The following is a 14722-nucleotide window of genomic DNA, read 5'->3' as shown; positions in this document are numbered from 1 at the left end:
CAAGTCAAATTTCGGTTCCAACTCGATCTGACCCGAACCCAAAAACCTCAACCCTAATCTTATATTTTCTGATCGGATCGGGTTCAATTTTGACACCCCTAAAACTGCACAATAAATAATTTAAAAAATAATATATTTCATAAAAAGTTTTTTTTAAGCAAGACAAACAATTGTAAGTTGAAAAAAAAATTAACATAGTTTTGGGATACATTCCTAATTAAATGAAATGTGTAACCCTATATGTAACACTCTATGTACACATAGAATTATCCAAATATTTGCTTTCAAATGTAAAATATATATATATATATATATATATATATATAGAGTAATTGTCCAAACATATATTTATTCTTAAAAAACTTTTAAAATATTCTATAAAAAATTGAAAAAAAAAATAAATTTATAAAAACGTTTTCAAAGTATTTGTCCAACATAATCAAAGTGGTGGTTTTTTACTTCAATGAATAAATTTATAATTTAAACACCAACTCAATTTTTTTTTTGAGAACTTTAATAAAATTATATTTGTCCGATCATGAATTTGAAATATGACGTTCTTACCATAAAAAAAAAAAAAGAAAAATAAATATATGACGTTCTTGATTTTTAATATAGAGTTTTTTTGCACCAAACCTCATGTGAAATATTGAAAATACATATTTTTTCCCTGAAAATTTATAGGCATCACAACCCTCATCTGATATAAATAATTTTGGCTCGAGCTCGGCTCAAAAAAAGTTCGAACATGTTCGAATACGGCTCGAGTTCGATAAATTCGAATACGAATCAAATATTTATCGAGCCGGCTCGAAAAGCTCGTGAACCGGCTCGTTTCTTTTATACCCCTAACTGAGCCGATCTGACATTGATGGCAAGGGATCTCTGCCGACCTATCAGGGGCGGTCCTAAGAAAAACGAGGCCCTGAGCAATGTTTAAACTATGGGCTCTTTGGTATTAATTTGAAAATTTATATATATATATATATATATATATATATATATATATATATATATATATATGTATATTCGAATAACAAAATTAAAACAAACCAATATATATTTGAATAACAAAATCAAAATAAACCAAAATACATAAATCAATAAAGTACACAAATGAAAGAAGGTTTAAATAATTTTTCAAAATATTTTAATCAACAAAAAATATTATTTAAAATTGGTTCTTCTTATGTTTTTTGAAGCAAAATCATCAATTATGTCGTCATAAGATATATCTTCCAATATGTTTTTTTTTTATGCAGATGATCGTCAAATCATTCGGTTTTTCTTGACTCATTGTGGTTCTCAAATAAAATTTCAATAATTTTAACTTGAAAAAAATTTTCTCAACTGATAATACAGTCACAGGAATAGTCAATAAAATTTGATACGCAACCACGATCATAGAAAAAATATTCATTTTCAGACCTGCAATCCTCGAATTTTCAGAATCTATGTGAAATTACAAAAAATATTAACATCTTACCTTAAACCAAAATAATGTGAACAAAAACATTAAATCAAAATAAGATTAAACAATATATCAAAATTCGAAAATAAAATAAATTTGAACAAGAGTCTTCTAATTCATACCTTGGATCGTTTTGTTGAATGCGTTTGTGTATTTTCGTAAATTTTGTATTTCTCTATTTTCTGAATTCTTAAACTATTGATAGTCAATACACGTAATCGCACGCAACCACAAACTAACAAAAGGGCAAAGTATTATCGAAACTCTCAAAATTAAAAATTCAAACCTTTCTTTTATGTGGATGAATTTTGTGTGAGAGCATAATATATAAATTTATAAATAAATAAATATATATATATAATAATTTTTTTAAAAAAAATTTTGGGGCCCCACCCTTGGCGCGGGCCCTGGCTGCCCAGGGCCAGGGCCGCCCCTGCGACCTGCTGACCTAACTTTGTGGCCGGCCTTCCGAGCTAACCAGTCTCATGGCTGACCTCGGATCTTGGGTTAGGGTCATCGATGGGCTGAGCCGATCTTCTCCCGGAGTATCAAGTTGCTAGTAAATACATGACTTAATTTTCTTGTATTTTTGATCACATATAGCCCGATATTAAACAACGGGTGGATATGAGCTGATTCGCCTATTTGGGTGCCAATGCGTCAGATTGTTAGGTCTTGAGTCCATGGAGATATATGTTTTTTGCTGGTCTCATATTATGATCACTTTTCGATATTAGTCTCTCTCTTTTATTGTCAGTGGTGATCTTGTCCCTTGGAGAGACGGGTTTATCCATTAAAATTGAGTTTCTATTTTACATCTCATCTGACCAACTAAATCGAATGACATAAAATAACAGTTTGACACTAAAGCTTCTGAAGAGTTCAACCATATCCATGGACGAATCTATGTATGGGTTGTGCTAGGCTATAGCACATCCCTTTTTTTTTTTGGTTATATATATTATATATATATATATATATATATATATATATATATAATTACAAAAATAATTAATAGTATAGTAAATTTTAAATCTTGTGTGCTTATTGTTTAAAATTTTTCTATAAAATTCAGCTTATGACTTCGGCTTCTCAAGTCTTAAATAAAGATACCAATGAAATATTTTTTTTGTTTTAGATTAATTTTTAAAATTATAATAGTTGTGTGATATGAATGTATTAAAAAGTGATATTTTTTTATGATTTGAGAAAAAAAAAAATATTACTTGCATAATGAAATTATCTGTTGTTGCATTAAAATAAATTGTAGTGGTTGAAAAAAATAAAAATTTTGAGTCTTATTTATTGTTGTATTACTCTAAATTCATGAAATTTTCAAATGAGTTTCAAAATATATTATAAATAAAATATATTATGTTTTTTTTATAATAATATATAATTTATTAAATTAAATTCAAGTTCACCCTAATTCTAATTCCTGGATTCGTACTCTGGCCCATATCAAACTACTCTCACTTACGAACTAGAAAAACACAGTTTTCCCGCGATGAAAATGTTAGGCAGGTAGGTATATTAAATAAATGCGGTGGGGCCCACATTTATTTAATAAATCATCCCATCCCACATCGGAAAACTGGAAAATGAAACGGAGGAACCTATTATAAATAGACCTTAATTCCTTTGATTTAATTATCCCATTCTTCTCTTCTTTTGTATTAACAAAGAGAGAAGAAAAAAATAAAAAGAGAAAAAAAAAGTGAGTTTTTTTTTTCGGAGATCTCTTGTGAGTTAGAGAATTTTCTCGGTAATACTCGGGGTTTGGGTTGGTGAGAGATATAGTGTTTTGTATACGTACACTTGTAATATTTCTCCGGTTATAAATATTGCAGCAGCTCCGTGGACGTAGCTTATATTGGGTGAACCACGTAAATCTTGGTGTTCTTGTTGATTGTTTTATTCCGCAATTATTATTATCGTCATGTTCGCTCCGGCATAATCCATAACAACTGGTATCAAAGCTGTTACGGTGTCCGGGAGCCTTGGTGAAATTTTTTTTAAAATTCTGAGTATGCTCTGTGGTTGCAGCTTTGTCTGATCTTCCACATCAAAAAAGATTTTTTGAAATTTTATTAAGGCAGTAGAAGCGATGACCGGAAATAACGGATCGGGACCAGGAATCAATAAGTTCGACGGTATAGATTTCACGTTCTGGCGGTTACAGATTAAAGATTAATAGTACAGCAAGCAGCTACATCAACCTCTATCCGGGGTGAAGCCAGAAAAGATGGAGGATGATGAGTGGGAGCTTCTTGACCGACAAGTGTTAGGGGTAATACGATTGACCCTAACAAAGAACGTAGCGCACAACGTGGCGGAGGCAAAAACCACGGAAAAGATGATGTCCATTTTGTCGGACATGTACGAGAAGCCATCAGCAAATAATAAAGTGTTTCTCATGAAAAAGTTATTCAACTTGAAGATGGAGGAAGGTGCTTCGGTGGCAGCACACATCAATGAATTCAACACGATTGTTTCCCAGCTAACATCGGTTGAAATCAAATTTGATGATGAGATTCGTGCACTTATTCTTTTGGCATCTTTACCAAATGTTTGGGAGCCGATGCGGGCAGCGGTTAGCAATTCTGCTGGAAAGGGAAAGTTACAATTCAATGATGTCAGAGATCGAATCCTTGGTGAAGAAGTTCGGAGGAGGGATTCGGGAGAAGCAACATCATCGAGATCTGCCCTAAATCTCGAAAACAAAAGTAGGGGCAGGAGTAGCGAAAAAGGTTCTAACTGATGGCGTGGCAGATCCAAATCAAAGAGTGGAAAAGACAAAAATACCTTCGAAAAGAAATTAAAGTGCTGGAGCTGTGGTGAAACTGGTCACATGAAAAAGGACTGCATATCACCCAAGAATAATGCAAATGCCGTTACTGAGGATGTACATGATGCCTTAGTATACGTACTATCCATGGAAAGCCCAGTTGATTCATGGGTTATGAATTCGGGAGCTTCATTTCATACCACCGGTGATCGTGAGGTATTCAGTAATTACATTGCTGGTAATTACGGAAAAGTTTTCTTGGCAGATGGAAAACCTCTGGAAATAGCTGGTATGGGTGATGTCCAATTGAAAATGTCAAACGGATCTATCTGGAAACTCAACAAAGTGAGGCATGTACCAAAGTTGACCCGAAATCTGATCTCAGTGGGACAACTCGATGACGAAGGCCATAAAGTGACTTTTGGTGATGGCTCTTGGAAAGTGAGCAAAGGAGCCTTGATTGTTGCTCGAGGACAGAAAACTGGAACCCTCTACATGACTTCCAGTTGCAGAAAATGTTAGCAGCTGTGGATCCTGGAGCTAACTCAAGTCTATGGCACTGTAGACTTGGACATATGAGTGAGAAAGGAATGAAGATGCTGATATCAAAAGGGAAGCTACCGGAGTTAAAAATTGTCGAACACAAACTGTGTGAAAGTTGTGTTCTTGGAAAACAGAAAAAGGGTGAGCTTTTCGAAAGGCGGTAGAGAACCGAAAGCAGCAAAGTTGGAGCTGGTTCATACTGACATGTGGGGGCCATCTCCTGTGACATCCCTTGGAGGCTCACGATATTATGTCACATTCATCGACGATTCAAGCAGAAAGGTTTGGGTTTATTTTCTGAAAAATAAATCTGATGTTTATGAAACCTTTAAAAGATGGAAAGTCATGGTTGAAAATGAGATCAACTTGAAAGTAAAGTGCTTACGGTCTGACAATGGTGGAGAATATGAAGATATTGAGTTCAAGAAGTATTGTGCACAGAACGGGATCAAGATGGAGAAAACCATTCCTGGTACACCTCAACAGAATGGTGTGGCTGAAAGAATGAACAGAACCCTAAATGAACGTGCCAGGAGCATGAGATTGCACGCTGGACTGCCAAAATCATTCTGGGCTGATGCAGTTAACACTGCAGCGTATCTGATCAACAGAGGACCTTCGGTACCACTTGATTGTAGAATACCAGAGGAGGTCTGGAGCGGCAAAGGAGTAAACCTTTCTTTCTTGAAAGTGTTTGGTTGTCTCTCATATGTTCACATCGATTCAACCAACAGAACGAAACTTGATCCAAAATCAAAGAAGTGTTTTTTTATTGGTTATGGAGATAATGAGTTTGGTTATCGGTTTTGGGATGACCAAAATCGAAAGATTATTCGGAGCAGAGATGTCATTTTCAATGAGCAAGTTTTGTACAAGGACAAGTCAGACATTGCAGCAGGAGATAAATGTCCCGAAGTCCTGAAGTCAAATGAAGTGTCATTGATAGATATTCCTGTGAATGAGTCGAAGGATAGTAACCAGGAAGAAGAAACTGCACAAGATGATGACCCACAAACTCCGGAAATTGAACTCAGGAGATCTTCTAGAACAATTAGACCACCTCAGAAATACTCCCCTGCACTTCACTATATTTTGCTGACTGATAAAGGTGAACCGGAGACCTTTGAAGAAGCAATGCAAAATGATGATTCAATCAAGTGGGAGTTAGCCATGGAATATGAGATGGATTCACTGTCATCCAATCAGACGTGGAAGTTGAAGGAACTTTCGGAATGCAAGAAGGCATTACACAACAAGTGGGTGTACCGGATCAAAGAAGAAGTTGATGGTAGCAAGCGGTACAAGGCGAGACTTGTTGTGAAAGGTTTTCAACAGCGGGAAGGCGTTGATTACGTCGAGATTTTCTCTCCAGTGGTGAAGCTGACCACTATCAGAACTGTACTTGGACTAGTGGCGAAGAAAGACTTATATTTGAAGCAGTTGGATGTAAAGACGACGTTTCTTCATGGTGAATTGGATGAAGAAATTTATATGAAGCAGCCACAGGGATTTGAAGTACGAGGGAAAGAGAAAATGGTGTGCAAACTTCAGAAGAGCTTGTACGCTCTCAAACAAGCTCCAAGACAGTGGTACAAGAAGTTTGATGGATTCATGAATAACAACGGTTTCCTGAGGTGCCAGGCGGATCACTGTTGTTATGTGAAGAAGATTGATGGTTCCTATATCATTCTACTGCTATATGTGGATGACATGTTGATAGCAGGAGCGTGTCTGGAAGAGATTGATAAGATCAAGAGAGAGTTATCAAAAGAATTTGATATGAAGGATTTGGGAGCTGCAAAACAAATTCTTGGTATAAGGATCTTGAGAGATAGGGTGAACGGAGTCTTGAAGTTATCTCAAGCAGAGTACGTGAAAAAAGTGCTTAGCAGATTCAACATGGATGAAGCTAAATCGGTGAGTACTCCTTTGGCTAGTCATTTCAAACTAACCAAAACCCAATCACCATCGACGGAGCAGGAGCATGCTTATATGAATAAGGTTCCTTATGCATCTGCTGTCGGAAGCCTCATGTATGCAATAGTGTGCACCAGACCAGACATAGAACATGTAGTGGGAGTTGTGAGCAGGTTTATGAGCAATCCAGGGAAACAACACTGGGAAGCAGTGAAGTGGATTCTCAGATATTTGAAAGGTACTATCAGTTCATCTCTGTACTTCAGAAAGTCAAATTCAGGCTTACAAGGTTTTGTAGATGCCGACATGGGTGGTGACCTAGATGGCAGGAAGAGTACTACTGGATATGTGTTTACATTGGGTGGTACGACAGTAAGTTGGGTATCCAAGTTGCAAAAGATTGTTGCACTTTTGACTACTAAAGCTGAGTACGTTGTTGTGACAGAAGCTAGCAAAGAGATGATTTGGTTGAGATCATTCCTTGAGGAGTTGGGTCAGAAGCTTGAGGATAGCACATTACACTGTGATAGTCTGAGTGCTATTCATTTGGCAAAGAATCCTGTTTATCATGCTAGGACGAAGCATATACAGGTTCGGTACCATTTCATCAGATCGGTTTTGGAAGATGGAATCTTGATGCTTGAGAAGATTCCTGGAAGTAGAAATCCAGCTGATATGTTCACGAAGGCAGTGACCACTGACAAACTGAAGTTATGTTCAACTTCAGTTGAACTGCAAGTATAAGAGAGGAGGCATGAGCCGTTACTTTGACTGTGTGAAGTCATGATTGAAATCAAGTCTTCAAGTGGGAGAATTGTTAGGCAGGTAGGTATATTAAATAAATGCGGTGGGGCCCACATTTATTTAATAAATCATCCCACCCACATCGAAAAACTGGAAAATGAAACGGAGGAACCTATTATAAATAGACCTTAATTCCTTCGATTTAAGTATCTCATTCTTCTCTTCTTTTGTATTAACAAAGAGAGAAGAAGAAAATAAAAAGTGGGTTTTTTTTTTCGGAGATCTCTTGTGAGTTAGAGAATTTTCTCGGTAATACTCGGGATTTGGGTTGGTGAGAGATATAGTGTTTTGTATACACTTGTAATATTTCTTCGGTTATAAATATTGGCTCCGTGGACGTAGCCTATATTGGATGAACCACATAAATCTTGGTGTTCTTGTTGATTGTTTTATTTCGCAATTATTATTATCGTCATGTTCGCTCCGGCATAATCTATAACAAAAAAAATATCCCTTATTGCAATGGATACGTCCTTTGGAAGATTATAAAAATGTCGAAATCGATCATATTTATATTCAGATGTACACTTGAGATTTGGTGCCTGTTGGAGAAGGAAACTTAACACTTGAGATTTGGTGCCTGTTGGAGAAGGAAACTTAACACTAATTAAGGTGGCATCAACAATGACAACCATAATTTTATTCACAACAAAGGCAAAATCGTATATATGATATATCCAACAATTATTGAGCTCTCACCATTAGCATCGAATATTTTTATAGCAAGTTTTATGCATGCGGTTTATATTTATGAAATGGATCGATTCAATTCAAACATACAATTAATAGTTTTGATCTAAAAAGTAATATTTTTAATGAGGCTGGTCAAATCAAAAAAACATATCACAAAACTGATCGTGAGATGTTATCAAATGAATATTTGTATTTCTTTCTTTCTAGTTCTTTATTTTTCCGTTCCTTGTTATTTAAAGAAAAAATATAAATGAAAATATATATGGAAATTCACATCGTGTAAGTTATTGGACTTTAAATTTTATCCTATAATTAAACTGATATTATCTACATTTTTAGGTTTCGAATTTATTAGTCCTATAATTGTACGCATAAGAACAAATTTGGTCGTAGATTCAAATTAGCCCTACATTTATGCTTCCACTGAAACTCAATAATTTTGGATATGTTATAAATCATAATAAAAACTCAATAATTTTGGATATGTTATAAATCATAATAAAAATAGAGAGATGAGTAGAGAGAATTCATGAGAGAAGAAATAAGTCAATACTCAGGTGCAATTATTATTGAACTCAATCACCCTATTTATAGAGAAAGATTACAAGATATAAATCTTTACAAATATTATCTTGACATATTTATAAAGATCACGAATCTTCCAAATCTAACTAAATAAGATAATCATCTATAAGAATATATTTATAACACTCCCTCTTATATGATTATTTGCACAAGCAATCAATTCTTTAAAATCTCCATTTGGCAAGATTGATGTTCGGGAACTTCATCGGGACTCAAGTGCTGCCTTGTTAAAACCTTGACAGTAAAACCCCGTGGGAAAAATCTGAACGAAGAAAAAAGAGTACAACACCATATACTTTCTATGGATGTCTTCCCGAAGATAGATGCGCCTCGTTAAAACCTTATTAGGAAAAACCCAGTGGGACAAAATTCTAATGAAGGAAAAAGAGTACATCTCTCGAGATACTTTTTAATTGCCTTATTAAAAACCTTGTTATGAAAAACCACGCGGGAAAAATCATAGACAAGGGAAAAAGAGTACAACTTTGATTGTTCCCCCTCTTGCAAGCATCACTTGAAATTATTAACTCGTCTTATTCCAATATTGTGCACTTATTTGCCAAAAATTGATTCAGATGTTGATTTTGCCATATATATGGTACTTCAAGACCAAATATCTTTTCTTTTTCTTCAAGTTGGCAAAAACAATATTTTGAGCATCGAATCCTTCGAGGATGTTTCTATATGTATCACCATCAAATCAGTGCATCCACGATAAGTGCAAATATTTTCTCATAATCCGCTTGAAATACTTTGAGAAACTTTGCTAATATTTGCTTATATTGCCACATATCATTGTTATTTAAAATTCAACAAGTTGTAGTTCAAAATAATCATCATTTTGCGTAATAGCAAAACACACGAATGATTATATCATTTCGATCCCAAATAATTTGTGAAATCTCATATTTTGATATACTTGTTATTCTTAATGAATAACATAATCCAAATTGGCATTACAAGAAAAACTCCTAAGGACAACATTTTTTTTTAGTTGTCATAGGGGATTTAAAACTGTTGTAAAAGCTCGTGTTGTTAAAAATCACGCTCAAAGACAACATTTTTAAACTGTTGTCTTTGAAAAAAAAAGACAACAATTTTAAAATGTTGTAAAACTGTTGTCTTCTCTCTCAACGACAACAGCTAAAAACTGTTGTCTTTGAGCGTTATTTTTAATAACATAGGCTTTTACAACAGTTTAAAAATCCCTAAAACAACTGAAAAAAAATGTTGTCTTTTTTTCAAATAAAAAACAAAAAAAAAATTTAATATTATAAATCATTTAAAAAAAATTGAAATAAAATTATTATACAATTTTCCAACATTACAAAATAATATTTTCAACATTCTAAAAATTTCATACGCAACCAATCAAATGACATAAACATAAAATTTTAAAGTATACATGATAAATTAAATACAACAAAAACCATAAACATAAATATGAAATTAACTAAAAATTCATTTGTAGCTTCTCTGATCTAATTTCCTTGTCATTGAAATTGCCTGCAAAATTGCCTGCAAAAAACAAAGACCAGCCATTATTATTGAAGTGTAGTTAGCGTGTTAATCAAAAGCATAAGATTTGAGGAAAGCATTTGTATATTCTGATCATATTCTGCACTTCAAAGCTTCTTCTCTCTTTTCTTTCTTTCTTGTTGGCTTGGCAGGGTTATAAGGTTACATCATTATATATAAACTAAAAATAGAAACATGTGCGGAATTAGAATGACGTTGAAAATCACGGTAGAGTACTCACTGTTAGTGGGCTCGTTAGTCAATAAGCTTGCAACGTATGACGCAGAAGCATCCAAACCCTCTAAATCATCACTAGCATTTTCTGAAAGGTCATTTACGCCAAACCCTGTAAGCGAAACCAACAACCGTAATTGTCAGACCAATTTTAGAAAAAATATCATATGCCCATGAATACCCATTCACCTATCTATCATACAAGAGCCATCAGTGACAAGCAATGAAAGAAACATATCGAAACCATCAGACAAGCAAAGGTTTAAATTCAGTTTTATCCATGTTTGAACATCCACCCTTTCCTGTAAGGCATAGCCACCATTAAGCTTCTCATATGCTCTCAATAAGATGATCCACCATAGTCCAACACAAACTTAAAATTTTAATTATAAATAACTAGCGTGTCGTGTACAAAAAAAATGGGCCGGAAATGACTGTTCTAATTCATATGCAGTTGAATTAAACAAATCTACTTTTCATCAGAAAAGGAACATTAAAATGAAATAAAAAAAAGAGATCAAACAAGGTCGCATATTTACACAAACTCAAATACACAACTACTAATCACTAGCATTAAGTAGAAACATGTACTAGAGTCGTCCACAGGTGCTACACGGCAAATAACTAACATTTAAATCTTAATTTTTACAAGACTAAATAAATTATAGATGTGAAGGTGGTTCTCCGCATAATTTTCAAGTTTCTAAAGGCAAATAAGTTGGATAGAGAAAGCAAAGTAAAAAAACATTGTGAATCAACATTAACAATCAGCAGCACCTTTCCCTTGTAAATACCCAAATTCACATTGTCCCTTTTACTATCCTGAAACCATCAATTTTCAATCAATAGGAAAAAAACCACCAGTATGCCAATATAAAAAAGATGTCTGAACAAATTCAAAACTCAATTAAGGGACTGTTTCACTCATATGAAAGAAACATAACACAATTTCAACTGGTGAACAAAGGACAACATAATTTCAAAACTCATTTTTCGTTCAGCGTGACAAAATCTTGGATCCAAGCATTCATACCGGCAACGAATTTTCCCATCCCGGCGCCAATCCTCCATTTAGAAGAACCTGGAACTCTGTTGCTTCTTCTGGGTACTTTCTTTTGTAACAACTCAATTTAGAATGCCACTCCTTTTCCAATGCTTTTCCATAATCGCCTTGGGCCTGCATTTCCCTTCAAAGGCATACACAAAGTCTCAAACAACAGATACTATTACATTAATTTGCTTATTGCATATAAATATTCAATTTCAAGTATTTAGGCACTTAAAATTCCTAAAATCTCATTACTTAATTAAAATGCCTAACATTAATCATCTCTAGATTAAATAATAGCATAATATATATTCTTTTTGCTTTGAACTAACTTTAATATAATATTACAGCGACTAATACTCATAAATTTCATACCGAAATCATTTCTCCAACACAATATCTGAAAATCCTTAATTAAACAAGCTGGAATATTTGAAAATCCCAAACCAAATCTGAAAACTCAAATCAATACAAATTCGTGCTGACAGTCTACTCTTTGAAAAATCAAGGCTATAAAACTCGAAGCCTATTAAAATCTAGCTATAACAATGTATTGAAATTTATTAATTTATTCCACTAACCAATCTTTCCAATTCACGTCAATTTCATTAGTCAAACTCAATTAATTAACTCAACCTTGATTACCAAGTTAGTTATAATATTCAATCGTTATGGTACTTAGCTCGAATGAAAATTAATCTTTAATTTAAGTTGCAATGCATTAGTCATGTATTCCTTATACTTAAGTTAGAATCATAATTTCCATAGTGTTAAACCACTTTAGGATGACACAGGTTAACATCACAAGTCCGCAAAATTGACTATTGTTCTATTTTTGTCATTTAAGTCACAAATGAATGTATGTCATTAAAGATGGCAGCTCTCGAAAATCAATTTCGATTTTGTTTTAATTATCAGCACAAGTTTAATCCAACCATTATATACCGATATTCACATTATCTTGATTCAGTGTGTAATCCTTTTGAAAATTGTAAAGAAATCCACAACAATATAAATAGAGCTAGAGAGGAGCTCAAATCCCAAACTCCTCCACATTCATCACAAACAGCTAATAAGTTTACCTCTTTCTCATAAATATTTTTTTCTTTGCATAGCCACATCGAGGGAAAGTCCAGAGTGAATCGGGTCGGGGCCAGAGATTTGATTCCAGGAGAGGAAGCCTGGGTGCAGGAGGAGATCAACAAACAAGATCATCATGATCAGCACCATGGGGATGTCGAGTCCTACGTGTTTTTACGCTGATGGTCGAAAACAGGCAAGAGAAAAGAGAAGTGCACTAGAGCTCGAGTAAATTCAAGGTTGATGACATTTTCTCCTTCGAAGTACACGTCAGCTTCCCTGGATAAACACGTCTGATTGATACTTAGGTAGTGTTTGAGAGAGCTTTTAGACCAAACAGAAAACCGAATAGCACCTATTTCACGGTGGTTGATTGGCTGCATCTCGCCAGAGAAACTGAAATCGCGACTGGAAGGAGAAGAAATCAATGGACTTGACTCAAATACAAACTTAAGCTTTGAACCGAACCTAGAAAGCTAATAATCGTCTACAAATCGACGCTGAAAAATTTCGGGGAAGATGCGCACAGCAGCAGGTCTGGACAGGGATCGGTTCTGGAAAAAATGAGCATAAAAAATGGTGACTCATGGTTCAAATCGAAGCTACTGATCTCAGGAACAAAACCCCTCGAACCATTTGAAATTCCTGTGGTGGACTGAGGAGACATGAACATTCAAAGGTGGAGGGTTTGAGAGGCGAGAATGAAAGTTGGGGGTTGGGGCAAGTGTTTTTCCTCTTTTCTTTTTCTTTCACAAACGTTTATATATTATTTTTTTAAAAAAAACAATAAATATCAAAAAATAATTTGGCTTATTCATCAATATCTTTGTGCACTATAGATTTTTTAACTATTTATATAATTTGAATGCTCAATTCAATCCATTATGCCAAACTCTGAAAATGATACTTTTGGAGCTCTTTAGCTTTTCTAAAAATATTGATTTATAATATACTATTTAAACCAAATCAATATCTACTAGATTCAAAAATCCATGTACGTCAATATTTATCACTATTTTTGTGCACTATCTATAGTTTTTCAACTATTTATATAATTTGAATGCTCAATTCAATCCATTATGCCAAACTCTGAAAGTATTTGTATCAATGATATTTTTGGAGCTCTTTAGCTCTTTTAGAAATATTGATTTATAATATACTATTTAAACCAAATCAATATCTACTAGATTCAAAAATCCATGTACGTCAATGTTTATCACTATTTTATAATATCAAGCACGTCATTATTTTCATCGTCACTCAAACGATCTTCTAGATCTTTCAAACATCCAATCAATATCCGATGAAACATATGATTTGGGTAGACATCAACGTTCTCCACAAACTTTTATATCTTGCTTGATAGATATCAATAAATCCTTTACATACTTCAGGTACGATAGTGATACGAGATACCGATGTACGTTTAGTACAACACTTGATTATGACGTATATCTCAATATTTTGTGTCGAATTTTTAATTTATATCTCGCTTCATACGATATGACATATTCTTCCTTGAAGAATTAAACTACAGTGTATCAACTATGTTAATTGGTACTGTCACATTTACTTAAAAGAATGAACCACATTAATCAGACAACTTTCATAATTGTCTTTCTTTGAACAAAATACTATAAATAAGATAATATAATAAAATAATTAAAATTGAAATTGAAAAATCGGACGTACCTTTTCAAATTCTTGTATGCATCAAGTAGATCTTTTACCTTCAACGGTAACATTTGATCTATCACGAATATCATTTCACATTAAATTCATGTTCCTTCATGTAAGATAATAACATGTGATAAAAATACTCTATCATTTATTTAAAAATGATAGATTAATCAAATAATTTTGAAAAAATCCAAAATTTATATCCACAATCAAAATTGATGAATTTAAAATCCATAATCAAATTTTATTAAATAAAGATTTAACAGCCCAATATATCCTTAAAATATAAAAATTCTTAAATCAAAAAATTTATCACCAAATTGCATAATCAATATCTCATGCAATATATTGACTAATAGAA

The 14722-nt window shown here is 33.6% G+C and overlaps 1 long non-coding RNA gene across 1 annotated transcript; it reads right to left on the bottom strand.

Annotated features, from left to right (window-relative positions):
• Positions 1 to 10143: 10143 nt before the first annotated feature.
• On the bottom strand, positions 10144 to 13383 carry LOC140885392 (uncharacterized). The gene is made up of 4 exons (XR_012150923.1): positions 12684 to 13383; positions 11587 to 11740; positions 10561 to 10665; positions 10144 to 10319 (listed from the first exon to the last, which is right to left on the bottom strand). It is a non-coding gene; the product is annotated as an uncharacterized lncRNA (long non-coding RNA).
• Positions 13384 to 14722: the final 1339 nt, after the last annotated feature.

The sequence above is a fragment of the Henckelia pumila genome, chromosome 2 (assembly GCF_033568475.1).
Source record: "Henckelia pumila isolate YLH828 chromosome 2, ASM3356847v2, whole genome shotgun sequence".
In the NCBI taxonomy this organism is placed as follows: domain Eukaryota; kingdom Viridiplantae; phylum Streptophyta; class Magnoliopsida; order Lamiales; family Gesneriaceae; genus Henckelia; species Henckelia pumila.
This window is presented reverse-complemented; position numbering and strand designations above follow the sequence as displayed.